Consider the following 26202-nt stretch of genomic DNA (forward strand, 5'->3'; position numbering starts at 1 on the left):
GCGATACAAGGCTGGCGGATGAGTAAATTTCTGTATCCTCGAGGAAAGCCGTACATCACGAAGTGCCGGTAACACGTTCGTACAGTTGCAGCAGCGGTCGGCGAACTTGGCCACGCAGATTCACTCTATTCCTTAACATGCGAGTCACTATTTTTGCAGCCAACTACTGCACACCTCTTCAATCCACATCATTCAGTCTAGCATGATTGGAGGACAGTGTGCTAGCGAAAACTCAGTTGCATTTCCGACAGCTGATCGCACAGAAGTAAGGTAGAAGCGGTAATGGTTTCGTATGCGTGCGCGGTCTCTGAGGAGAGGTATGGCGCGCCGCCGTGAGCGCCATGTCGTTTCTCTAAAACAAACTGCTCCGCGAAAAGGGTCAATAGTTCTCATTCACGTCCGATAGCGCAGTGTGCCCATGAATGGTGTGGAAGGTCTTGAAACCGGCGTTTCAAACTATTGATAACTTGTATAATTAAGGAATGCGTACTGGGTCCCTTTTAATGGTCTCATATACGAGACATGCATGGCGAGCCGAACGACGCCTCAAATTAGCACTACGTGATCAAAACAACTCTGAATGGCTGCCAGTATGCTTATTAGGCGACTAGGTGCTCATACTGTGAGCGGAGTAGGCACATGCGTGCCTGTATAATTAAGAAACGTGTACAGTGGAACCCCGCTGTTACGTTTCAGGGGGCTGCGTTTTCCCGGCTGTTACGTCATTTTCGGCCGGTCCTGGAACAGGGAACCCAATGAGAACCCAATGCATTGGTAACCCCGCTGTTGCGTCGCAACTGTGGGACTGTTCCCGCATCATACGTTGCGAACTGATACCCCGCGCCGGCCCGAGCCGCCATTTTGACTTTTCATGTCGCTTGGCTTGGTGGCTTAACGATGGGCATTGGCCGCCCAAAGTGCCGGAGGCGACACCTATGACGTATTTTTGGTTTCCGGCCGCCAGCAAAAGTATGGTCCTTGAGATCCGTATTTGCTATCTAAAGATGGTGTGTATGACGCCTTGAGGCCCTTAAGTTGGTTTTGGCTCCTAGATATTCCGTATAGAGTCCAAGGGCGATAATGCCTTCGACGCGCGCCATATGCTGTATGTGCGAGTGAAAGCGTGGGAGGGAAGCCGACGACGGCGTCTAAATCTCACGCATGCAAGAAAGAAAAGCAGGGAGGAAGCGTGCCTTCTGTTGCGCTCTAGGCACAGGTGAGCGAGCGAGGGGGGAGGGAGGGATAGCGAGAGGCGTTGAAATCTGGCATGAACTGCTTACTGCGCGGTGGCGTGCCCTCGCGCGGGCCATATCTTGAAAACGTCTCTGCGTTTGAGGCAGTCTAGGCAGTGTAGGCAAGGTTGATCCACATAGGTCGCGAAGCTTCGGGCGAAAAGCGGTTCAGAACCAATTGTCACCGACATCAGCAAGGGTGGTTATGGGAGCAGCGATTGAAGCGCGACTATGTTTGGAGGGAATAAACACTGGGAAAGAAAAAAAGCGTTTTTAAATTAAAGCGAGACGCAGTTAGATTCATTCAACGAAAATAAAATTCCTAATTCATTTTATATATGCATGGCGAGAAAAGATACAACTGTATTTTACTAGGTCATTATCAATATATACCTTTTTTCAGGGCCCACCGTGAGAGCGCCCATCGATAGCGGCGGGCGTTGACGCCGCTATCACTTGCAATGCAATGCAGCTCTTGGAATGCGTGGAAAGACGCGCTCGCAAAGTTCACATGTTACAATACGCCCCCCTCGCATGTTGTGTTGTTTTGCATGTCGACGTTTGTCTGCATTAGGTGACGCGGGTAGTTTTATTGTTTCTTAACCTGTGCAGTCAAAAGTAGTCAGTTGCGACCGTCAGATACTTGTTTACTTTAGTTTTCGTGCAACAGCGCTGGCCGACGGGCTTGGCGTCCGACGAAAGGACGAGCACTCTACGCAATCTCCACCCAAAGTGCTCGTCGGCATCCAAAGAAAGTATATGTTCAGTGCAGCGACACGATTTTGACACCCGTACGGCTGATCTTTTCCGGCATCGCTTTTTGCGCTGAAAACTCGGAACGCCCATGAAGTCGAATGGCGGGGCATTTGAATATACAGCTCTAATGGCAGGCCTCCGAAAACAAATTTCGCGCCTATGAGGACAAAATGACGTCACTTCTGTTTTTGACGGATATGACGTCACATTATTTTCTCTTCAGCCGGAAGTGTTCCCTCCTCATATAGATGGCGCTAAGCCCCATGAGCCGCCGGTAAGCAACCATGTTTTGAACGTATGGGCTTCTATGGAAGCTTCGCTACCAGGTCTATTTACCTTGGCGTAGGTGCGTCGGCGGCTCGTAGGGTTGCACGTGCTGTGTGTTCTCGGCGCTCAGTTTGCGTTGAAGCGATAAACAGCACGAAGGTCACTTCACGCGCCGCTGCAGCAGCGCTTCCTCACGCCTGCGTTTGACAGCACGTGTCCGTGCTCATTGCCGCCTACTCCTAGGAGATCTGGTTGAGGTAAATATCGCAATTGTGAACGCGTATGCGCAGTTTCTAGAACGCATGTGTGCCGAGGCACACCAATACCTGAAATGAATCGAATGCAAGGAATGCCCTCCCTGTCTGTGCGCTGATAAAAGGTCCTTCGATCCGTTGCACAATGAAATTAAAATTGTGAGGCGTGCATCCATATGTTGTCTGCTGGCGCTTAAATAAATCTATACGGCTTCTTTTCCAGCTTGAGTCCGCGTCATGACATTTGAGAAGACCTCGAGTGGGAGTGGCTTCCGACGGATGGATCCTGACTGTTCGATAGGCATGCCACGTCGCCGTGAGGAACGAATTTCTCGTTGTCACAGGTACGATTGTGTCCAATTGTCTCGGCCTCAAGATGTATGCTAGTTGGCACCATTTCCGTGCGCTTAGGTGCCTGGTCTCGGACATACTGCATGGTGCGGGCTTGTAGTGTCCTATGTTTTCTGTGGCTGTGGCTGTGACCGTAGGCTCCCCCTTCAGTATTGCTGTACAGGTTTCATCGAAGTTTGAAGAGCTAATGTGCACGCTGCAAACGTTTGTCCATCATCGGGCTCTTGGCCGGCATGAGACCATGCGCATGCCTGATTCGCTTCAGAGGAGCGTGGTGTGTGGCATCACTAAGGGCGTACAGATAGGTGCTTTTGCATTTCGCCCCAATCGAAATGCAGCCGCCGCTGAATGTGCGGTGCAGGCGCTGCTCACTGAGGAGTGCCAGAACTTGACGCCAGTGTTGAGTACTTCCACAATATTTGTGGTTTGGGGGGGTCAAGGACTGGATGCATTGGATGCTTACTGGCCACATCCCGGAGGAAGAGCGGCGAGGACACGCTGCAGAGGGAATGCCATATACAGTTTATTTCTGCCAGTACTGCTTCCATGCTTTATAGTTATGCTGTAAGAATTTGCTGGAGGTTGCATACTTGTCATTCGTATTCAAGGTCACCACTGTGCTTCGCATCTAGCGAAATTAGCATCTGTGTTCGTTAGCGTCTTTCCGCCTGTTAGAAACAATCTAGATAAATGAGCTTAAAAATTTTACTTGTATAATTGAGCGAATCGAAAAGAGGTAGGAAACTAGCTTGAGCAATAATTGTGGCACACGTACAATGTGCATCACGTACAATGACACACGTACAATGTGCACGCTCCGCTCAGAAAGATGTATTAGTATGCGATGGCGTTATTTTTCAAGCGGTACAGCAATTTTCCTGGTGTACGTTGTAATTAGTGAGATTCGTAAACGCTGCGCGTGTTAACCAGGTGGATGTCACCTTCATATGTGTCGCTGAGAGATTGGCGCCAGCTTTTGTAGTGTTGTGCACTAAACTTACACAGGTATGCAAATGTGGTGCGCCGTATATTTGTGCAATGAGATCGCTAATGATTAGGTTGTCGGAAAAATATCGTAGTATCGAATAAGGTTTCTTAAACAGGCATTGAAACACTCTTAACAACATTTTGCGTAATTAAAAAAATTAAAATGAGTGAACATAATTAAAAGGCGTGGACAATTTTTGCCTTCTGTATTCAATGAATCTCGCCTGCTCGAGTTGAGCCAGCTCCTCCGCAGCGCGAGATTACGGCCTCGCTGAAGCTTTGCTGATACTACCGCAGTGCGCGTCTGCGTGCTCCTGCGCATCCTTTTCTGTGTGTGTAAAATATCTGCACACATGGGTTCATGCGATCGTAATCAAAATGCCAGTAGACGCGCATCGCGAACGCGGTGCTTCTCGTGCTCGCAGTTATTCGCGGATTCATCGTAATTATGTGCATCAGATGAACCGAGGATGGTGCGAAATGTCTACACTTTCTCCACATCGTTTATAAGGGGCATATTGCAGAGGCATTTCGCACTCTCCATCACGTGAAGCTTAGGCCGAATAAAATTTAGTGCTTTGGTTATGACGCTGCAGCTACAGTGTATATGCTTGGTACAAGAGAAATGGCTTCAGTTAGACAAAGATGCTTGATAATAAGCATTTCATTGCTGCACTGAACCTTTGAAACACCTATGTGCTTTCCGATTCGTTGTTGCTGATATCGGGCTCTTATTCTTAGCCTGTCTTTTTGAATTTCTTCCTACGTTTACTGTCAAAGTAAAACAGTGAACCACGAACCTCTCCTCAATAGAAAATGCATAGGGAAGTTTGGAACAGAACTGTGCGGGTTTGCCAATTTGCCAACTTAAAATTCGGGGGTAGGCCAACTGAAATGTTGGATTGGGCTAACGTATTCAGGGGTGGGCCAACTTGAACTGCGAGGGGTGTTTTCAGCCCTCAACTGTTTGTCTGAGCCACGTAACTTTCATTCTGTTTTCAGCAAGCAGCAACACTTGCTAACTTAGTAGCAATCATATGAAATCTCCGTAGCAAGTTGCGCCGACTCCATGGAAGCCTGATTAAGCAAAACGAAGGGACAATCGTGAAACAGGATAACATCATTGGATGACAACTGTCTTGCGATGATACATGATGTATAAATTAATGTGTAAATATTTGCTCAAACGACTAAACAACGTGAATTCGTATTTTCCAATAGCAGACCCAACATTTCTTAGGCAAACTTTAAAAAAGACAACCCCTTATTTAATCGCTGAAATTACCACTAGACTTGAAGAATGACGTAATGCTTTATTTGTGTACCTCGAACGCACGTTTTTATTTCTATTTTCTTGTAAATAGACGTCCTGAATAAACGCACACGTATATTTTCTTGCGCCTTTCTTTGTAGCTCAGGCGCACTCTCAAGTTTAGTACAGCATAATTTTTAAGTTCTGTAAGTAGTTTTAAGTTTCGAAAACAAAGATAATCTGCTTCAAACCAATTTGAAACAATATTGTTGGGGGTTGAAACGGAAATCAACTGTTTTCTATGAACTGCTCAGTTTGATGGCACATTGAGTGTGATATGTAAAATGCGACACTCAAATGACGCGAAGCCTAATTCCTGTTAGCGCGTTTTTTGAACCAGTATGAATGTTAAATTAGGTGCCACTTTTGGTTGAATTTCAAAGGTATATTACGGCGACAGTAAAACTAACCAAGCTAAATATGGTAATCTTCTTTTGTTAACCCTGGCATCACCGGCTTAATCGTCCAGCTTAATGTTCATCCATCTGTCACCATTGAAAGCAAATGAAATCGACTGGAATTCGACTTTAGGGTTCTTTGTCGTGGAGCTTACTTCGCAGTTTACCTTGCGCATTCGAAGCTTTAATGTATAACCTTGCTCATGAATTTCAAGCCCATGCTGTTAATTTTGTCTGTCACCGGCTGTTATGGCAGGAAGGAGTCCATGATACACGTCGGTCGTCACCATGACAGCACTCTAGGAAAGCACTGTGGGACTACCCGGAATTAGCTGTGTATGGGCTGCCACGAGAGGAAGGCCAGGCCTGCAGTAGTAGGTGGAGTTAATTGCTTGCATGTGCTTCCTGAAGATGAGCGTTATCGTCACTACTGGCCACAGTTTTGGGTTATATGGCAATGAACGTAATGTTGAGCAGTTGCCACAGTTTTCAAGCTTGAAGGATACACTGATATGTTGATAGGTTGCATTCAGTGCAGTGCCCTCCTTTTTAGAAATAAGATTTCGTGAATAAGATTTCGTGTTGACAGCAGAAGTTGAGCACTCAAGTCAACGCAGCGAGCTGCGGTTTGTAATGCTCTCTGCACAGCAGTCTGCTGAGCCTGATGATGCTCGGTTTTAGCCGCGCACGTAGCTCTACCATTCGCTTCTTCAGCAGTGGTTCGTACCTTGCGAGGAGACTCCATAACGTGTACCGAAGAGGTACCGACAATACGTCCGCACACATCTCACATCGGGATCGCGTTTATTGCACGCCTCGTCTAAATCGTATCTCTTCGTCTGCGCCTTTGCACACGGCTTTTGCAGGCGCCTTAACTAGATGGCGCTACCATACTGGCGAAGTCTCGGGTCGTCTGCGCCTACGCGCCTGCCTTTTTCTGAGACTGATGGCAAGCGCTTGCGTGGCTCAGTGGTAAAGTCTTCGACTGCCACGCAGGGGGCCTGGGTTCGATCCCGGCGGAAGAGCGGGAACTTTTTATCGCATTTCGGGCGATAGCGGTCACGCGGCCGCGGACAAACAACTGAACCGAAACTGCTATTAGAATGAGCCCATAACAGTTTACCCTGTAATAAGGCGGCCAGTGCTTGGAGCATCGATCAATATTCCCCGTTTTTGAAAAAGGCATTTTGTATCCGTGTTCTGGTGTTGTTCGTGGTTTTTCTTCAATACGGTGCCTCATCGCCAATTCCGGACAACAGTCAGGGAGTAGTGAGGCATTTTGAAGAGCGAACTAATAATTTCATGATATATTTATTAAGTTTATTATAATTGTAACAGACCTCAAGGAACAGCTCCTTGATGTCGTCATTTGGGATAAATTTAACACAAAACTAGCACTAAACAAAATAGACTAGAGAAGTACTGTTGCACTGTGCAACAAAATGTCAATATAAAGATCTAGAATATTCAACTTAACAGGTAACGATATAACTCAAGTTTTCACCTATATTGGCAATAACATATATGCTTCAAAAATATCCCGTATATCAAGACATTTTTGTTTTGGATGTGAATTAGTTATTATAAATTCCGGCTGTAGTACGATAGCTACAGCTCCATGGAATTCCTGATATTAGGCAGGTGACAGGTCAACGAAATATCAGGTAGTGTGACTGCATTATTAGGAATGGAACTGTTTTCTTCACTGTGTGTGACGGTGTGTTGCTGGTTGTCTAAGGTGTTCAACAAATTTATCTCCGCAGTGTACTTATGGGCCACTCTACAACGTGCATGAAAATCCACGCTGCGGCAATGGCGTTTGCTCGCAGTCGACGATTTGGAGAAGTTCGTTGCACTTGCATTTGTGGCGAGCTTCCAGTCTGAGAGGTTGCCTCTTTTTGCAGTCATCCTGGGTAAAAAAAATAGGTGGCTTTTGCGGAAAAGTGCGGTCAAGGCCACCAATATTTCTAGCACGGGTCAGCCACCAGTTTTGGAAGAGTGCAACTTGGTGCCAATTTCGTTGTTTTTGGCCACCATTACCATATTTGCTTTCACTACTTGACATGCAAGTGTATGTCTCAAAAAATGCTAGCAGATAGACCAAGGATAGGATGAAGTGTCATAACACTGATACGGACACTGGCCTGCGTGTAGATGAGCAAGTGGCCCAATGCTTCCGCATACTTAGACAACTCACAGAGGAGCTTCTGCGTGAATTTTCCAGTTTTTTTGTTTCTGCAGCTCATAAAATGTTCCTGCAGCATGCCGGCGGCGCACTGCAAGACTTGTAATAATCTGCCTAATGAGTACTCGGCGATCACTTAGCAGAGGTATTCACGAGTTCTTCGTGGCATGCGGTTAGACCGCATATTCTGTGCAGCAGAATTATTCCTTCATAGTGCCGAGAGTTAGTGTTTCACTATGTATGTTGCGACATTACCTTCGATCAGGCCACAGCGTGCAGGTAATGCAGGAGTTGGTGGCATTGGTAAACGTGCGGTGGTGGGACAGCGACAGCTCTACTGTATACTAATATTCTGCTTTGCAAGTTAGGCGACAGGTCATTCTGAACTTCCCAATTTGACCACTTAATGTGGAGCGTTGCACGCAGTGAGGCACGGTTCAAGCGAGAAATTGTCAGTAAATTCGAATAATGAACAGAAAACTTCAATATTCCTGCTGTGCATTGTGCTCTGCTGCATTAACCCCAGGTGGTCAAAATTATTCAGCATTGCGCAATTAAATTACAGTTTGTGAGGTGTGCATCCCTATGTTTCTCATTTAGTCGGTGAAACAAATCGTAATAGTGCTAAACTATTAGGAAGTGAATATCATGAATAAAGGGATGTTTGCCAAACCTTTACAAAAATTGACAAATGGAAAAAAGTGTCCTTTGAGCGTACGGTCAAATATCGTCTATTCTGCAAAGAAAATTCCTATACTGCAAAATGTTCACATCACAATGGACTTTACCGATGGAAATGCTAATCGAAGATATGCTGCACACTGTTGGCTTGTTGGTGGGCTGAAATGTATGCGAATGCATTTCTACTGGAGTTAGGCTGGACCACTCGACAATGTGCGGACGAGATGAGGACCACACCTCCTTAGCGAGGGGACATTCTGGGCATTGGCAATAGTTGCGTGGGCGATGTGGCAGTCTTTAACTCCAGATTCTTCCTCTTGTTATGACACAAGTCATATGATAGTAAATATCCTAAGTTTTCACTAGCTCGCTGCATCTCTATGCTAGGACAGAAGCGCACCAACCAATCTTTTCTCTAATCTAGAAATTTGTATGACCTCCTGCTTTAAAAATTTCGATAACAGTGGACATTGTTGGCAGAAATATTGATTGAACAAATGGAAGAATAAATCTGTGCTTATGTAACTGTAGCGAATTCGCAGAGGATACTGCACGAACAACTTGTTATGTGTTTCGTTATGTGTTCAACAGGCAGACCAGTCTGCATAATTAATGCCTTTGCAAAATACTAAGGTTGCGTAGACTGGTGTGGTGTATTGTAAAAGCTAACGATAATAATATTAATAAAAGCTAAAGATAATGCTAACGTAGCATTACCTAAGAGAATAAGCCGAGCAAAGTCAATGCAACTTAAAAACCTCGGCTGTGCATTAAAAATTGCATATCATCCGGAGGCGCCTTCACGTTTGTATACATTACAAACAAAACGGTCCGCGTAGCAAGCACCTATACATTTTTTTAATGCAGGCGGGCACTGCCTCCTCGGTTCTGCCTCCCATGTCGAAACCTTCGTTTGCTTTTTTTATTGCCTTGCACGTTTAGCCATAGGCTTGCTTAGCCGCAATGGATCCACGCCAACTAGCTCAGCTTTATATTTTTGTACATTCTGTACTTTCATCCATGCACTGATATCATAGAAGATTCTCTGCCATATTCTGCTGTATGGTTGTATCTTGTTTTATGGTATTCATTGAAAACAGTGATCAGATAGTGTCAATACAGGGCCAGGAAATACCTCGGATAAAAGAATACACGTACCTTGGTGCATAGAAAAAGAAGGCAATAGCTACATGGAAACACATGAAAAAGTAATAACAGCAAAGGGGAAGACACATGCGGCCATAATGAAGCTTAGAGCGATATGGGGTTACAATAGGTATGAGGAGCTCCGGGGTATGAGGAAAGGTGTAATGGTTCCACGACTTACATTTGGACATGCGGTTGTTTGCTTGAAGTCAGGGGTACGATAAGGACTTGGTGGCAATCAAAGGTCAGTGGGGAACCTCGCATTGCGCACTCACGGGAAGACTACGAATGAAGCTGTGCATGTGATATGGGCTGGACAAATTTGGAAGCGAGGGAAGGTAAAAGTAAAATTGATTTCGAAGAACGACTGAGTAATATGAAAGAAAGTAAATGGGTTGCGAGAGGTGTTTAGATATTTGTACAGGAAAACACTAAGAGTGGAGGAAAAGAAGTAGGAAGGTTACCAGCAAGTATGCGACCGGTGTGGTGTGGCAAGAAAGAACGTCAAACGGAAAGTGAGAGAGGCTCATTCAATCTCGTGGATGGTGCCAAGACAAAAAAAAATGAGTAACTACCTAAGATGGGGAAAAAAAATCATGAAAGAAAAAAATTCATGACAATTTCATGACAAGTGCCGCCGACTCCTTAGAGGTGTGGTTTAGTAAAATCTCCCAATTGTGAAACGGCAAAGATGGCTTGTAAATGAAACAGTCGTCGGTTGTTATGACAACGTGATTCGCAAATACCAAAATTCTTTCAAGAATGAAAGCATTTTTCGAACGCATATGTGCTAGTGCGTAATGATACCTGAAATGAATTGAGTGCAATGAATGTACTATGCGTGAGCGCTGATTCTTGCATTGCCAATTAAAGTACAGTTTGTGGGGTGTGCATCAAAAATGCCATCAAATGGCCAGCTGCGTTAAAGCTGTTTCTAGTGAGGTTTAAATAAACCTACACGGATTATTTTGCAGCTTGAGCCCGCCTCCTGACGTTTGAGAGGACCTCGAGAGCGGGTGGGTTTCCACAGCTGCACCCTGTCGTTCGAGACGCATGCCACGTCGCCGTGAGGAACGATTTCCTCGTTCTGACTGGTACGATCGTGCCCATTTGTCTAGCACTTCAGTTGCATGCTAGTGTATACTATTTCTGTGAACATATGTGCCTGGTTTAGCAGATGCTGCATGGTGTGGACATGCAGGGTGCTATCTGCTTGGTGTGGCTGTGCTGCATTTCTTAACACTGCGACCGTAGGGCTCCCCCTTGAATATCGATGTAACGAGTTTTCATGGTAGACCTTAAGAGTGGACCCGCCACGGTGGCTCAGTTACTGACGTAATTGGTTGCGGGATCGAATCGCAGTCGCGGTGGCAGACTTCGATAGGGGCGATATGCATAAACGCCCGTGTGCTTGCGTTGTAGTGCGCGTGAAAGAAGCCCAGGTGGTCAAAATTATTCCGGAGCCCTCCACTGCGGCGTGCCTCATAATCAGAACTGGTTTCGGCACATAAATCCCCAGAAAGAAGTGAAGCATAAATACTCCAGGGCTGAACCATAAGACTCTAGGTCATCTGCACGTTGCAAACGTTTGTCCATCATCAGGATCTTTGGGCAGGCAGGGGTCCATGCGCACGCCTGATTCGTTTCATAAGAGCATGGCGTGTGGCATCACCATGGGCGTACAAGAATGTATGATGCACGCACTGCTCACTGAGCAGTGCCAGTAATTGACGCCAGGCATTGTTACGAGCATCCATTTACATTATTCGGCGGTTCTGGGGGTCATGCACGGATGTACTCGCTACTGGCCACATCCCGGAGAACATTGGCAAGGAAACGCTGCAGAGAGAATGCCATAAGCATAACTCTCTGCTAGTACTGCTTCCATGCTTGATAGTTATGCTGTAATAATTTGGTGGAGGTTGCATACTTGTCATTCGTATTCACTGTCGCCACTCTGCCTCGCATCTCGCGAAATTAGCATTCGCATTTTAAGTCTGCGGCACTTAAGGGGCAGGGCTCAAAACATGCCAAGATCACAAGCGCAAAACAAGGCAAAGCGCAAAAGAGGGCCAAAACATGCCAATAGCAGCACAAAGCAGGGTAAAATGAAGTAGTTAGATTCAGAAGAATATAAAATACAGGAATACTAATGAAATAAACAGAATAACAGAAATTCGTAAAAATCGCTTTAAATAAATTTAAAATTAGCCTCTGCGTTTTAAGTGCGCGGCTCTCGGCGTCTAATGTGTCATGTCACGCTCAGAAAACACACGCGCAAAACAAAGCCAAAACATGCCAATACTCATGAAATAAACGAATTACCAGAAATTCATTAAAATCGCTTCTAACCCGCCCGGCTGATACCGGCGCTGCGCAAGAGGGGGCCCGCACTCCGGGACGTTCTTTCCCGCCATAGACGCCGAGCATCAAGCACCCTTGCAGTGACAGCGGGCGCAGGACTCAAGATAAGAAAAGCTAAACACATAAGAAAAGCTAAACACAAGATAAGAAAAGCTAAACACCAGATAAAACAGATCAAGATTAGCCAAACACCGGCAAATCACTGCTGCGCTCTTCCCAGCTTTCCCGTTAAGTGGAACTGCATTACCGCCGAGTTTAGCATTGCATTAACGTTAACTTTTTTAGCCTCCTTCCGCACTTTTTTAGCCTCTTTTCGCCTGGGGGATGTTTTTCTTTGTCAACAATACGGCCTTTTATTTGCTGTAACAATCCAGATAAATGAACTCACAATTTTGCGCGACTATTTGGCCGAATCGAAAAAAGGTAGGGAATAACTTGGCCAATATTGGTGGCACATGTACAATGTGTATCGCTAATTGACTGTAGTAGCATTCGACGCTCTGATCTGAAAAGATATTAGTACTCGATTGCTTTCTGTTTCAAGCGGTAAGGGGATTTTTGTGATCTACGCAATTTTTTCTGATAAGTATAGGATTGGTAAACGCTGCGCGTGTGGGTGTTACTTTCCTATGTGTTGTTGAGAGATTTGCACCAGCTTTTGTAGTGTTGTGCACTGAAACTTACACAAGTGTGGAAATATTAGTAATAGGCCAATAGAATAAAGAAAAAAACATTGCAGTATTAAAAATTGCACGGCATCTGGAGGCATTTTCAGGTTTGTATACAGTATAAAATGGCATGATTAGCAAACACCTATAAATTTTTAATGCAGGCTGGCTCTGCCGCCTCGGTTCTGCATGCTAACTCGAAAGCTTTATTACTTTTTTTATTGCCTCGCATGCTCGGCCATACGCTTGTTTAGCCGTAACGTATGCATGACAACTTGCTCAATATCATTACCGTGAAAGTTTTTATAAACACAGCATCTTCAAACTTTAGGATTCACAGATTGCCTCAATGGGTCTTACATGTTAGGGTTTTTATTTTCAGCTTGAGCCTGCCATGCGACGTTCGTGAAGGCCCTCCTGCATGTTGACCCCTTGCAGTAGTCATCGCTGTGGTGTTTGGGTGAGTTGAGTGCCGGCTTTTGAACCAAAGAACTGAACTATGATGTTAAAATTTAATAAGAGTAAATCTGAAAGGAAAAAATTTGGTTTTGGTTCAGATTGGCCAGCTGCGTTGAAGCTGTTTATCCATGAAGTGCAGGCATTTGTGGATGAAACATGCTTTATGGAGAAGTCGCCGCAGCGTAGCACTTCCAACGTGTCGTGTCGGGGTGTTAGTAATACATTCCTGAGCATTCGAAATATGTACTGTTAGTTTATTTCAATATAAGTGCACCTATACGAAAACACAAATAAAATCGTGGTCTTTGGGATTATACGAACGTCAGGAAAAGTTGCGAAGTACTAAATAAATGCGTCCGTACACGCTATTGCCTTCCAGGATTGCAATGCTGTCAAATAGGCGACGCATGAACGAATGCCACGTTTAACCCAGCGCGCAGACGCTGAGAAGGTTGTGCAGTGACGCTGGTATTCACTTCGAAGTTGACGTCAGTGGTTGGTCTCAATTCTGTCACCAGAAGCAACAGGCATGGCCGTTCGCGAGTGATAAACAGAGTGAAGAGGTGAAAACGTTGTCAAGTGTCATTTGCTTGGTAGCAGTGACTAGCTCATAAGTTCTCTCATACGCAGAACAACTGAGAGCACAGTGATCACGGCGGACGTGTGCGCTTCACATCACAGCTTTTTTGTTTCGCAGGCTTTATTCATGACGCAAGAAAACATATTCTGTATTACGTAGGAATTCAAATACTGCTCAATCAGGAAATCTTTTCTGTAGTTGGAGTTTAATGATTATTGTTGATATTGAAATTTTAAATTTGCCCTATAGAGTAACCGGCCACATGAATTTGTATTTTCCAAATCAGTTATGGCTACTTACTATAGCTTGAGAATATATGATGATATATTTATTATCTATAATACTCGGATTATTTATGTTATCGCTGATATGAAGCACTTCCTAGCTGGTCAATTGCTTTTGAATGCGATTATGAACACTATGTAGATGCGACAAAATGTCAGTGGTTATTTTGTATACCACAAATATCCGCTATTTCTGTTTACTCGGGAATTTGCGCCACGTGATATCTTCTTGCGCCTTTTAATGCAGCTCAGGTGCACTCTCCAATACAGACAGCTTAAAGTTGTCCTGTAATTATCCCTCGGTTAAGAAAACAAACACAACAGATACAAACCAACTTGAAACATTATTATTTGTGTGTCGAAACCGAAGTGAACCGCATTGTATGAACCGGTTAGGTCAAGTACACTCTCTTTCATATTAGTGCACTACACGAGAACACGAATAAGATTTTGGTCTTTGTGACTATACGAACAGCGGGAGAGTTTGTGAAGTACTAAAGAAATATACGAGCAAACTACAATGAAGTCAAGCTGATTTATTCAAGCATTTTCTGAATCGGAATTAATAGGTTGAGTAGAATTTAGTGCTCTTAGTCGTGGAGCGCACTTCAGTGTACCTTGACTTGGGGTCAATGATACAAGTTGGTCGTTACCATGACAGCGTTGTGGGACAGCACTATGGGACTACCGAAATGCGCCGTGCATATGCTGCCAAGAGACGAGGCGAGGGCCAGGAGTGCACCAATAGTAGGTGGCATTGCTGGCTTGCTTGTACTTCCGAATGGCTTCAGTACCGGTAGGCGTCAGGATAAATTCGGTTTTTAGGTTGTTTAAAATGATTTAGTTTCCTTCGCAAATTGAAAAAAAAAAAACTCCATGCTGTACCAGGGCTATTTGAAGCACTAATTTCCCTAATATAGTAAAGTACCCCTCGAAGCATCTTCTGGTGTTCTGCACCAAGCAATCGCAATGATTTCCTGTGCTCAATCGAGCATTGGGACAAAGTTCACAAACCTGACTATAACACGAGCTGAACGGATGATTGCTTGTTTGATTGATTGTTTGATGATTGATTTGTTTAGCCCAAGTGGAGCATTGGGAGCAAACAATCAGTTAATTCGCGTAATTGACTTATTGGAATGATTGTACTGTAGTCCGAAACGTCAGGTTGTTTTAGCAAGGTAATGCTCACCACTACGCAACTTTTAATGGTTTATGTCTGCTATGGACTATATACTATACAACTACTACTATATACTAATATATCAAAATTGATATTTACCAATAGTAAATATTCGATTGTTTATTTCAATGTTTGAAATATTCGCACACCCTTATAGGAAATTTCGATCGTGGAACATTAGTGCATTAGTAGATACCTCTTCAGGTCACCAGCTGGCAACAGGGCTGCTTTGACACATGTTCACGTAGCCAAAGAGACAGAGGAATAACAAGTATTAGGCCCGAGGGCTAATGCCTCCTGGCGGTTATCTTTGTAGGCTCATCCCACCTGGCAGGGCACGCTCTTGACGTGCTGCACCAGAAGCGGCCGCCATAGAATTTCCAAACATTTGTGGGGGAGTTGTCTACAGCTCCCAATTGCTGGGACGCTGGTTTGGTCGTAGTCTCGAAAGTGTTGTTTTTATGAACGTGTAGTTGGCGGGGAAATGTACAAGGTGCGTTTATTTGATCGATAAGCGCCGCAGTGTTTACATGTGGGGGAGCGTAGGTTGAACGCGCGCATACTGTGGTTTGAGTTTTATTTGGGAGTCGGTTTTACGAGTGACTGAGGCGTCCTCTCTTGAATGGGTGCAAGATGGAGTTGAGAATTGAGATTGTGTGAAGTGAGAAATGAGTGCATCTTCCGCTCTTTTCAGGGGTTTTAAGTGTCTTGAACAGGCCAAATGATAGGAGGTCCCGCATTCTCTTGCACGGAAGAGCTGGGGTGCTTTTAACTTTTCTCTCGCAACCCTTGATGGCATGGAATTCATTGTACACGTACGTGCAGAAGGGGGTGAACAGCCATGTATATGCGGAATATTGTGTTTATAAGGGCACGTCATCAAAAAGCGAAGGCGCTGTTGTTGCCAGCAATTCGCGTCTCTAGGCACCATCATGCCCCACTACCACTGCTTTGCTGCTTTCGGCGTTCTGACTTGCATCTGTATGGTATGTCGGTCTCCTTCATTATATTGTTACTAAGCAATGCTTGAGACAATGCTGAGGACAATACAGAAGACGACGACGCTCGCTGATGTCGCGCGGTCTTGTTTTGCACCTTGTATGCCTTGTATGACAGTTGGCATATTCTGTGCCAGTATTTTTTAACACTGTTTTGGATTATTTGCCGGGTGAATGTTTTTTGGAATCGGTTGTTTTAGCCATGGCGTATCATCCCATGGTGGTAATGTCGCCGGAATCGCTGGTATGGGAGCGGTTTGGTATCCGTCTGTTCAGTATTCGTCGACTCTAAGGAGTTATTGTATTTGCGCCTGATTCTGGAGGTCTATTCTTTGTTCTAGTGAGTTAATGATGTCGGTAATATAAATCTACATTCATATATATTGTAAAAGTATATGAATACAGCAGATAACGTTTTGTGTCATTGTGACTTCGTTTAAAAAGGTTTCTCGGAAGGCATTGTGGTAGCAGCCATGTTGTGGAAGATCCGAGAATGCGTAGACGGCAGCCCGAGAAGGGACGGCTTGTACGACTGCATTATGTGCAAGTAAAGAGTTATTTTGCGGCGTCTGACACTGCTGTTGCTGGCTCTCCAATATGTTGCGTGTTGATCAAATTTCCCTCCCTAGGATGCTTGTTTGGCCGTTGTACAATGTGCAGGAACCTCGGCGCTCTAACGACGATGACGCCGACACCGGGCGGTAGTCAAAGTTCTCGGAGAGGTTCGTTGCACTGATATTTGTGATGAGCTTGCATTTTGCCAGTCCCTTACTTTTTGTGCAGTCACCACGTAAAATCTGTCCAAACTTCGCGCATTTGTTTATGTAATAATTTTTTGTGTAAGTTTTTTCGCCTACCCGGCTGAAGAAAGTTTTATTTTTCTGCCCCGGCTGACGCGGTAACCGCCGTAGTCGGCAGGCTAGAATGTGAACACCAAGAGCCCCAGACTTACCTAAACGCTGACCAATTTCCGTCCCTCTGGGTGGCTTAAGCGCGGTATGTTTTTCCCTTCCCGTCCCGGCTGACGTGGTGGCGCGCTTAAACGTGGCGCTTTATCTCGGCCACTGGCAGGCCGGTTGACGTGGTAGCGGACTTGGCGTGTGCAGCTTTGACACAATATTCGTTCGCGAAGGGGCCGTTTGCGATACCGTTTGCTCCGGATGCTGTGAAAGCAATGACAATGAATTCTAAAGTGTCATACATTCTCCCGAATCGCACCCGTAAACGCATAATTTTGACAGGATTTCCACATTTTTGCTTCCTTATGATAGGACCTACATGCAAATGGACATTGGTGACCAAGAAGTGGTACACAAGATCACAGGATGGTAGCACACTTCCCTGCGCCAAGGATTGCAACAGTCTTACCGCAAAACTTCTTATATAAAGGCCCAATTTATCAATAAAGCAGATTTAGCAGCGCTCGCTCCTATCTAAGCATGTACTTTCACGTTTACTATCACCTACAAAGGCGAAAGTGTGAAAGCGCGTGGCAAAGCTGTCGCGCGTTGTAGCTCTGAGCGCGATGGTACGTTAGTTTCGAAAGGCATCTGTCCTAAACATGTCCTCGCTGGTGTGTACAGCCACACGCATAAATTGATGCCTTGTGGGCGAGTTGTGGCTTGTGAGAACACTTTTCTGAAGGCTAGGAGTCCCTAAACAACGTGCTGGTGACCTGCAATAAATATTTCGGCAGGCATTTGCTAATGAATGTTCAACATTGTGATTGGCTTGCGTCTGATTGTACAAACTTCATCAGCAACGTGATGTTCTCGGCAATGAAAATGGCTGAGCCGGGTGGTAAGCGTTCAACTGCAAGGCTTCCCTCTTTTTTATATGCGAGAGCAGTTTGTGGCAGTAGATTATCTACTGATTAACTATCTATAAGTACTTCCACGCACTAAATGAAGCTCAAATGCAGCCGTTTTCTAAATACATGTGCGAGACACACAGCCTTAGACATACCCTTACATAATACGTCGAAGAGAAAAGAAATCTGTAGAGTATACCATTACTAAAAGTGATCCGCTTAGTCCGTTTATAAGGCGCGGTATTCTCTAAGTGCGTGTGGGAACAACCATCCGGCGATTTCTAAAATCAACTGAAGTAGACTGCAGAATGACCAGTATCCAACCGAATACAGCGTTATTTTTTTCATAACTCGCGAAATCCGAAAAGAAACGTCTTTGTTTAACGAAAGCTCACGCGAACTGGCTACATATCTCCGCGAAAAGAAAAAAAGAAACACGGATGCTATCCTTTGTCGAGCGTTTAGCTGTCACGTATTCCTGAAAGCAAACATCAAATTACCTCGAAAATTTATCTGCCTCTACCGTGATCAGAAGACACCAATACTGCCCTCTGCGTAACAGAACGTTCCTAAAACTCTTCTTTCTCTTCTTTTTTTCTGGTGTTTTACCGTTAACGTGCCAAAACCAATTGTGATTATGAGGCACGCTGTAGTGGAGGGCTCCGGATTATTTTGACCACCTGGGGTTCTTAACTTGCGCCAAAACGCAAGCACACGGGCATTTTTGCATTTCGCCTCCATCGAAATGCGGCCGCCGCTGCCGGGCTCAGCAGCGCAACGCGTTCCTCACAGAAATTAATACTAATGAATGCGTATGATACGGCCCCCGTAAATCGGCGTGTCACTGTCTCGAAACCATATGCCGCACCTTGAGACCACGAAGTTTTTGGCGCCCGTTAATCGGCGTGTCGATGGCTCGAAACTATGCCGCTCCTTGAGAGCCCCCCGCTTTCAGAATATTACAACCTAGTATTCACTTGCACGAGTGGAATTTTCGGGCAAAAAGAAGATTAATCGAACCACATGTCTATGCATACAACAGCATAATCCTCCAACGTAAGTGCAGGATGACTCTAAGTAAATGAACATTGAAATGTCATATGTTCGTCCTCCACATCCGTTATTAACGCACGTAATAGTGCCACTGAGACCCTCCTTGATTTCACGGATGTACTATCAGACTGGCTCTCACTATGTGGTCAAAACTCTTGCATGTGACTCGTGCTTTAAAAAAAGACTAGCGCAAATTACGCGTTCAAGACTACAAGAAGATTCGCGGTTATATACAAGTACTTCCACGTACCAAATAAACTCAAATGCTGCCATGTTGTAAATACACGTGCGAGACAAGTTGTTCCAGAGTATCTTCAGAGAAGTGAACAACTTACCAAACGTGCCTCGAAAGAAAAGCACTAGTGTCAAACAAAACACAACTTGTCACAGCGGCTCAATTTTTTTTGTTCTCATCGATTTCGCATTCCATTCCCTTTCGGCACGGACATCCAGTAGCCAGACTTTATCGTTATAACCAATCATGTGGCACGGGGCGTTGTAGTAAGCGAGTTCTTTCACCATAGAAAACAAGCAAAATTTGACGTAGCCGCAGCCTCTCATTGTTATGACCGATATATTGTTCAAAGCGGTATCGTTATAAGTTGGTTCGACTATACAACAAAATACTCAATATAACAATGAGAATACCATCTGCTCCATCTTGCAGACAGAAGCGTGTGCTGGTTGTCCCGTGGCTCTATCGGTTGCAGGCCACCTGCACCGACTGGGCATGCAGGTGACGTTGCTCGAAGCCTCGGACCGTATCGGGGGCCGAGTGCTCGACGACACTTCGAAGTCTTCGGCATCTGCGTCGGCGTGGGAGCCCACATCATCACAGGTGTCACTAACAGGTGGGTCGGATTCCATTGATTCAGGGCTCACCTTTTTTGACTCGGGTAGTTCTTGTAACGTTGTGGTAGAATGCATTCACCAATTGTGAGATGGTGATGCAAATTTTAATATGGCAGCTTTAACGTGTTTGAGCTATCAACCTCTGTGAAGGCCGTCTCACTAAATGTTGCTCTGTTTCTTAATTCTCAGGCAATGCTGCAGAAGCTATTCTAGGAACGCAGTTGTACTGTAACGCATTGTACAATGAATTGCTTCACATATTACAACTGCAACTTGCGAATGTACGGTTTGGTCGAATCGCATATTATATGTGCTCCTTCATGCTTCCAATATGTTAAGTGGAGTTAAACGTCTATTTAACAAAGTCGGTAAAATCGACATTTCGTAATATTGAAATTTTGTTATATTGAAATCGTATATGGACACATGCATTATGCAGTTTACTTCCATTAATTCGAACCTGACGGGAACAACAAAACTGGTCAAATTATTGGGTGGGTCAAATTAACCAAAAGGCAGAAAAAAATAAGCAGTGGCTGTGCTCGGCTGTGCCAGGATATACGTAGCGTGAGCGAAGGTTCTGCTGGTTATTCTTAGCTTTCCTGGTTGTCTAGGTTTAGCTTAATTATCATTTTTACTGCTGCTTCAATGACACAAACACGGTATACGCATTATACTCCGCGTTACCAATTCCTGTGCCTAAATCTGGAGCAGGCATTTCACTGATTGGCTGAGCCTTATACAACATTGTCTATGTAGCAAGCAGCAAAAATCGCTCTCTCCGTATTAATAATTTGAAATCCTTGCAGAAGCAGAGCCCACTCCATGGACGACTGATTTAGTAAATTATCACAACAGTGAAGGCTGATACTGAACCGGCGGCAAAAAAAAAACGCCGATGAAAGTGTCATAACAACAATTCCGCGTGCTGATATGAGCACGTGATGTATACTACATAGAAGAAAAGTCAAAGAGCACAACGTGTCAGTTTGCGAAGCAAAGCAAAGTTTTTGTGAGGCGTGCATAACTATGTTGTCGGGTTAATACTAGTTGTACTTCTAGCTAGGCCATATTTCATGACGCTTGCTGAAGACCTCGAGGCTAGGTGGTCATAGATCATCTTGCTGAAATCCACAATAAAACAAAACATGATATCGCGTGTGCTCCGCCGACCACCGACAGCTTGCTTTCAAGCTTCCTATTAAAGGTAGCCTAAAGCAGTACATACAGTAGAGCTTCACTGTACTGTAGCTTCACTTCACAAGCCTGCAGTGTTCCGCCAAAGAGCTGCGAAAGATTTCTTCAACTCTTTCACGCTTCTGCACGCAGTGCTAATCCGTTTGTGCTGTTACGTGCATGCAACAAGCAGCCCAGCAGCTGATATGTTCCTTGAGCGTGCCAACGGTGCAATGCAATACTTAGATTAATATGCCTAATGAGTACTCGATGATCCTTTATCGGGCGTATTCACGAATTATTGATGCTTGCGATTCGACTCCACATTCTGTGCAGCAGAATAATTCCTCCGTGTAAAATACTGCAAAATGTTCGCGTGACGGTGAACTTGCTAATCGCAGATATGCTGTGCATTGTGGGCTTGTCGGTTGATTATAATTTATGAGAACGCATTTGTCCCACATCTAAGCTGGGCCACTCCACAACGTGCGGAAGAGGTCGTGTCCACAGGCCCTCAAAGAGGGGATATTCTCGGCAATGGAAGTAGTAACGTGGGTGGTGTGGCAAGCCTTCAACTCACGACTATACTCATAAGTGCACTGCCGTGCCGGGACTGAACAGTAATGAGGACCTTGCGTGAACACATAAATACATTAGGAAAATGAGTGCTCACTCTTTTGAAGAGAAGAGTCAAGGGGATTATGCACAGGCAGAAAATTTTGACCGGAATGTGGCGTGCCCGTGTAGAGTCCAACATGTTACGATAATTGCGGTGCTTAGAGTTTACATGGTATATGTGCATTAATAGGGACATCAAAGGAAGGACTAAAAAATATGATCGCATACAAGTTGTGCAAGGGTCACAAAAAAGCTGTAGGAGAGCGATATTTTTGAACTGTCGCAATGCACCCCACAAGTGAGTCGCAGCTGTGCACACAGACAATATCTTTGTACAGCACGATATCCCCGCAGGGTTGTCTGCGCAAGCAGGCGTTTGGTGGGTTTCGACACCATGGACCCGAGCACACGGGGTTTGGACCCTCCCACGCGTATCGTTGCGTGGCTTAGCCTTGTCTGGGGAAAGGGGGATCCTGGAGGTTGAGCTAATGCCGGGTGTTTGGGACCTTTAAGGCCCTCCGGCGGAGGCAACACACCTCTTTGGCCTCTGCTTCACATAGACGGCACCCCCGGACTGACGCACCCGGGGGGAATCGGCGGTAGCCTTTTCCTGTCCCCCTCTCCGACCTTTTTCTTTTCTATTTTTTTGTCCTCACTGTCCTGTCACCTCTTCTTTTCTGTTATTTCCTCACTCTTCATAGGCGGCTTGGGTTAATCTTGTGTAGGTGCACTATCTTGGGGGACTGGCGCCTGCAGCCTTACACGTTAAGTGCTGCAGCGTCCCCTTGTTGGACTCCGTTGTGGGTGGCTGGTATTGCTGCCAAACACCAAACTGTTATGGGAACGCCCGCTTTTTCTCGCCTTCTTGATCGTCTCCCTCACAAGAGGGGACGCACCGATGAGATTTTGAACATCTTCACCAGACCTAAAGACATTTTCCCACGATTTCAAGTAGTCCATAGTGAAAGAACCGAAAACTAGCAAGAACCATATATATCCCCATTTGTAGTTGCAAAAAGCTTGACCAACACGCTAGGCCCTGGCTACAAGGTCACCAAAATGCCAAGCGGTGACCTTCTCCTTGAGCTACGTGACAAAGAGCAATACAGCAGACTCGGCAAGCTTGTTACTTTTGGTGACGTCCCAGTTACCGTTTCACCGCATCGGTCATGAACACAGTGCGGGGGGTGGTATCTGAAGCAGACCTCATCGACTTATCTCAAACCGAGTTGTTGGAAGGATGGAAGGAGCGAAACGTCACGAATGTGCAGCGCATTGTTATGAGACAGGACAACAAAGAAATTCCCACGAAACACCTGATACTTACCTTTGAATTGAGCGTTTTCCCACAAAGCATTGAAACAGGCTACACAAAGATAGCCATAAGACCGTACGTCCCAAATCCTAGGCGATGTTACCAATGCCAAAGATTCGGCCATGGCTCGCAGAGCTGCCGTGGTCGCCTCACCTGTGCCAAGTGTGGTGTACAAGGTCATGCCTCAGACAATTGCGAGGCCACACCTCACTGCGTTAATTGCGATGGTGACCATCCAGCATACTCCAGGTCTTGTCAAAGCTGGAAAAAAGAAAAAGAAATCGTAACGCTGAAAGTTCGTGAAATCATATCGTTCAGGGAAGCACGCAAAAGGTGCTCACCATTCCACACGACCACTTACATTGATGCTGCGCGTCAAGGGGCAACGTCGCAGTGGCTACTGCCACCTGCCCAGCCTGCGTGCAGCGAGCTGTCGCTTGTGGCTCCTGCCCCCAGGGTGGAAGGAGCTAAGTCTGCTCCACCCAACCAGCAAACTGACCCGGTTACCCTAGCGTTGCCGGCACCACAACAGTCCTCGGTGCCAGCCAGTGCTACGCGTAGCGAACCCGCAGGCCCGCCAGCAGCTCCCATGGTGGGTGCAGTCAAGGCTGCCTCACCCTCACCGGCCCCTGCTGGCGCTGGCAACAGCCGGCGTAGCTCGTACCCAAAGGCAGCCCCATCGACCTCGAGGCTGGTGGGCTCAAATGTCCTTCGCGGTGAAACATTCCCCCGAAACTTCTCGCTCGCAAGAGCGCGTTCCGGTGCCTCGCAAGAGGCAATGGACACTACACCCACCCCGACCGCGCACCAAGCGCCTAAGGAGCGGCGAGGTTACCTCGACCGCTTCAGAAAGGACAAATCCTGCGTTACAGGGCCTGGAAAGGGCTCTGTAATCTGAGGTCACACTTCCTTTTTTTTAGTACACACAGCACCTATTTACTTTCCGTATGGATACACAAATCATACAATGGAACATCAGAGGCCCTCTTAAGAACCTCGATGATGTGCAAGAACTTCTCCACGAACACAATTCAAAAGTGCTGTGTGTACAGGAAACTCATTTAAAATCGACATATACAAACTTTCTCCGACAGTATGTTACGTTTCGCAAAGATCGTGATGATGCTCTCGCATCATCAGGTAGTGTTGCCATTGTAATTCACCAAAGCATAGCATGTCAACGTTCGCAGCTACAAACGCCCCTTGAAGCAGTGGCAGTTCGACTTGTTCTCCTAAACAGACTCATCACCATTTGCTCGCTTTACATACCCCCACATTACCAATTACACAAACATGAATTTCAGTCATTTATAGAGGAATCGCCAGAACCTTTATCTTGTTCTTGGCGATTTCAATGCACACAGCAGTCTGTGAGGCGACTCTCGAATAGATGCGCGAGGCCGTCTAATTCAAGACTTTCTTTTCTCATCCGGTGCGTGTCTGCTAAACAAAAAAGAACCTACATATTATTGTCTTGCAAACAAAACTTTTTCCTGTATAGATCTCAGCATAGCTTCTCCATCCATATTTACTGAACTTGAATGGGAAGTTATAAGAAACCCTTACGGGAGCGACCATTTCCCAATACTGCTGAGAGCGCCAAGAGAATACGAATCTCCACCACACGCTCCCGGTGGAAGGTCGATGCAGCGGACTGGGAGAAATTCCAAACACTTACCAGTACGTTCTCGTGGGCTGATATTTCATCACTCGGAATTAACAGTGTCATCGAATATTTTACTAATTTCATAAAAATGTATTCCCCAAACAAGTGTACTTTCTAGCAAACGCCGTGTTCCGTGGTTGAATGAACAATGCCGGAACGCACCTAGGTAGCAGAACAAAGCATGGAGGCAGCTTCGCGATTATCCTACTGCTGAAAACCTTGATAATTTCAAGAAAATCAAGTCCCAAGGTAGGAGAACACGCAGACAAGCCAGGAGAGACAGCTGGCAAACATTTTTATCAAGTATCTTCTACACGGAGGAGGCCAAGGTTTGGAACAGGGTCAATAGAGTAAGAGGAAGACAAACACATCCACCTCCTCTGGTACACATGCAGGGAGACAGCTTGGAGGATCAAGCGAACCACCTGGTTGCACATTTTGAACGTGTCCAGTTCATCACACTATTCTCCAGCATTTACAAGATAAAAGAAGCCATATCCACGAAGTGAATGATGATGAGTAGGTAATCTGGTAAACCGTGAATCCTCCGTAGATTTTGCCCACTCCATCATCATACAAAGATATGACACAGAAACACGGGGGTGTGGTGTGATTATATATACAGTATACACACAATGTTTTGTTATTTACATATTAATACAGTATATACACAACGTTTCATTATTCACACATGGGGTAGATAATTTTGTTCAAGAGCTCTACGGACCACAAGGAGGGGGTTCCCCTGATTCTGTTTTAGTCATATATGACGTTAAGCTCAGGAGAACGTTTACCTAAAGGCATTGTGGTGCCTAAAGTACAAAGCCAAGGGATCGTGAATTGGATGTGGTCTAAAGTTCGAGAAGGCGATGTCTATACAAGTTCCCCTGATGGTGGTAGGACGTTTGTATTCATAGGAATTGCACCAGAGATCGTAGCGGGACATCATGTGTTGGACTAGCCTTGGTCAGGTGCTCCGCAGCTGTTGGGGACTAAGGGCAATGAGTAAATTGTTAGAATCGCTATTAGGGAGGTAGCGGCGGAATACTACACCAGTGAAGCCAATTCCTGTTGTGGTGAGGGAGTGTGTTTATTGAAGCTTAGTGGGCCTTCCTAATTTGGTTGCACCTTTACTAGTATAGCCCCACTAGCTCTCGACTTTTTTTGCCGGTGTCAGGCGCCACTCGATGCCTGAAAATGTAGTGGACAGGAGGGGGATTCAGACTTCCGACCTTCAGATTACTGTACATAAAGATTAATCGAACAGCACACTACACGTCTATGCAAACAACAACAAAATCCTCCTACTTTACTGCAGAATGACCCTAAATCATTTATAATTTAAATGTCATATGTTCCTACTCTACATCCGTTATTAACGCAAGTAATAGTGTCACTTAGAGACTCGTTCAAGAGACTTCACGACTTAGAGACTTAGACACTTCACGGATGTACTGTCAGACTCGCTCTCACTTTACGGCCAAAACTCTTGCTTGCGATTCATGCAGTAAGTAAACAAAAACAAAAACTTGTGCAAATAACTCGTTCAAGACAGGAAGATTCGCGCTTATTTATAAGTACTTCCACGCACTAAATGAAACTCAAAT

General features: G+C 45.4%; 1 protein-coding gene and 1 long non-coding RNA gene across 2 annotated transcripts in view; one reads left to right on the forward strand and one right to left on the reverse strand.

Annotated features, from left to right (window-relative positions):
- LOC125940440 (uncharacterized) overlaps positions 1-19754 on the reverse strand; it is a 32266-nt gene extending 12512 nt beyond the window's left edge. The window contains exon 1 of the long non-coding RNA XR_007463658.1: positions 19606-19754. This is a non-coding gene — a long non-coding RNA (uncharacterized LOC125940440). The remainder of the gene's footprint in view (positions 1-19605) is intronic.
- The window catches only part of LOC125939928 (uncharacterized), a 233164-nt gene that overhangs the window by 190516 nt on the left and 16446 nt on the right, over positions 1-26202 (forward strand). The gene's annotated exons all lie outside the window — the stretch shown is intronic.

This window comes from Dermacentor silvarum, chromosome 9 (assembly GCF_013339745.2).
Source record: "Dermacentor silvarum isolate Dsil-2018 chromosome 9, BIME_Dsil_1.4, whole genome shotgun sequence".
Lineage (NCBI taxonomy): Eukaryota > Metazoa > Arthropoda > Arachnida > Ixodida > Ixodidae > Dermacentor > Dermacentor silvarum.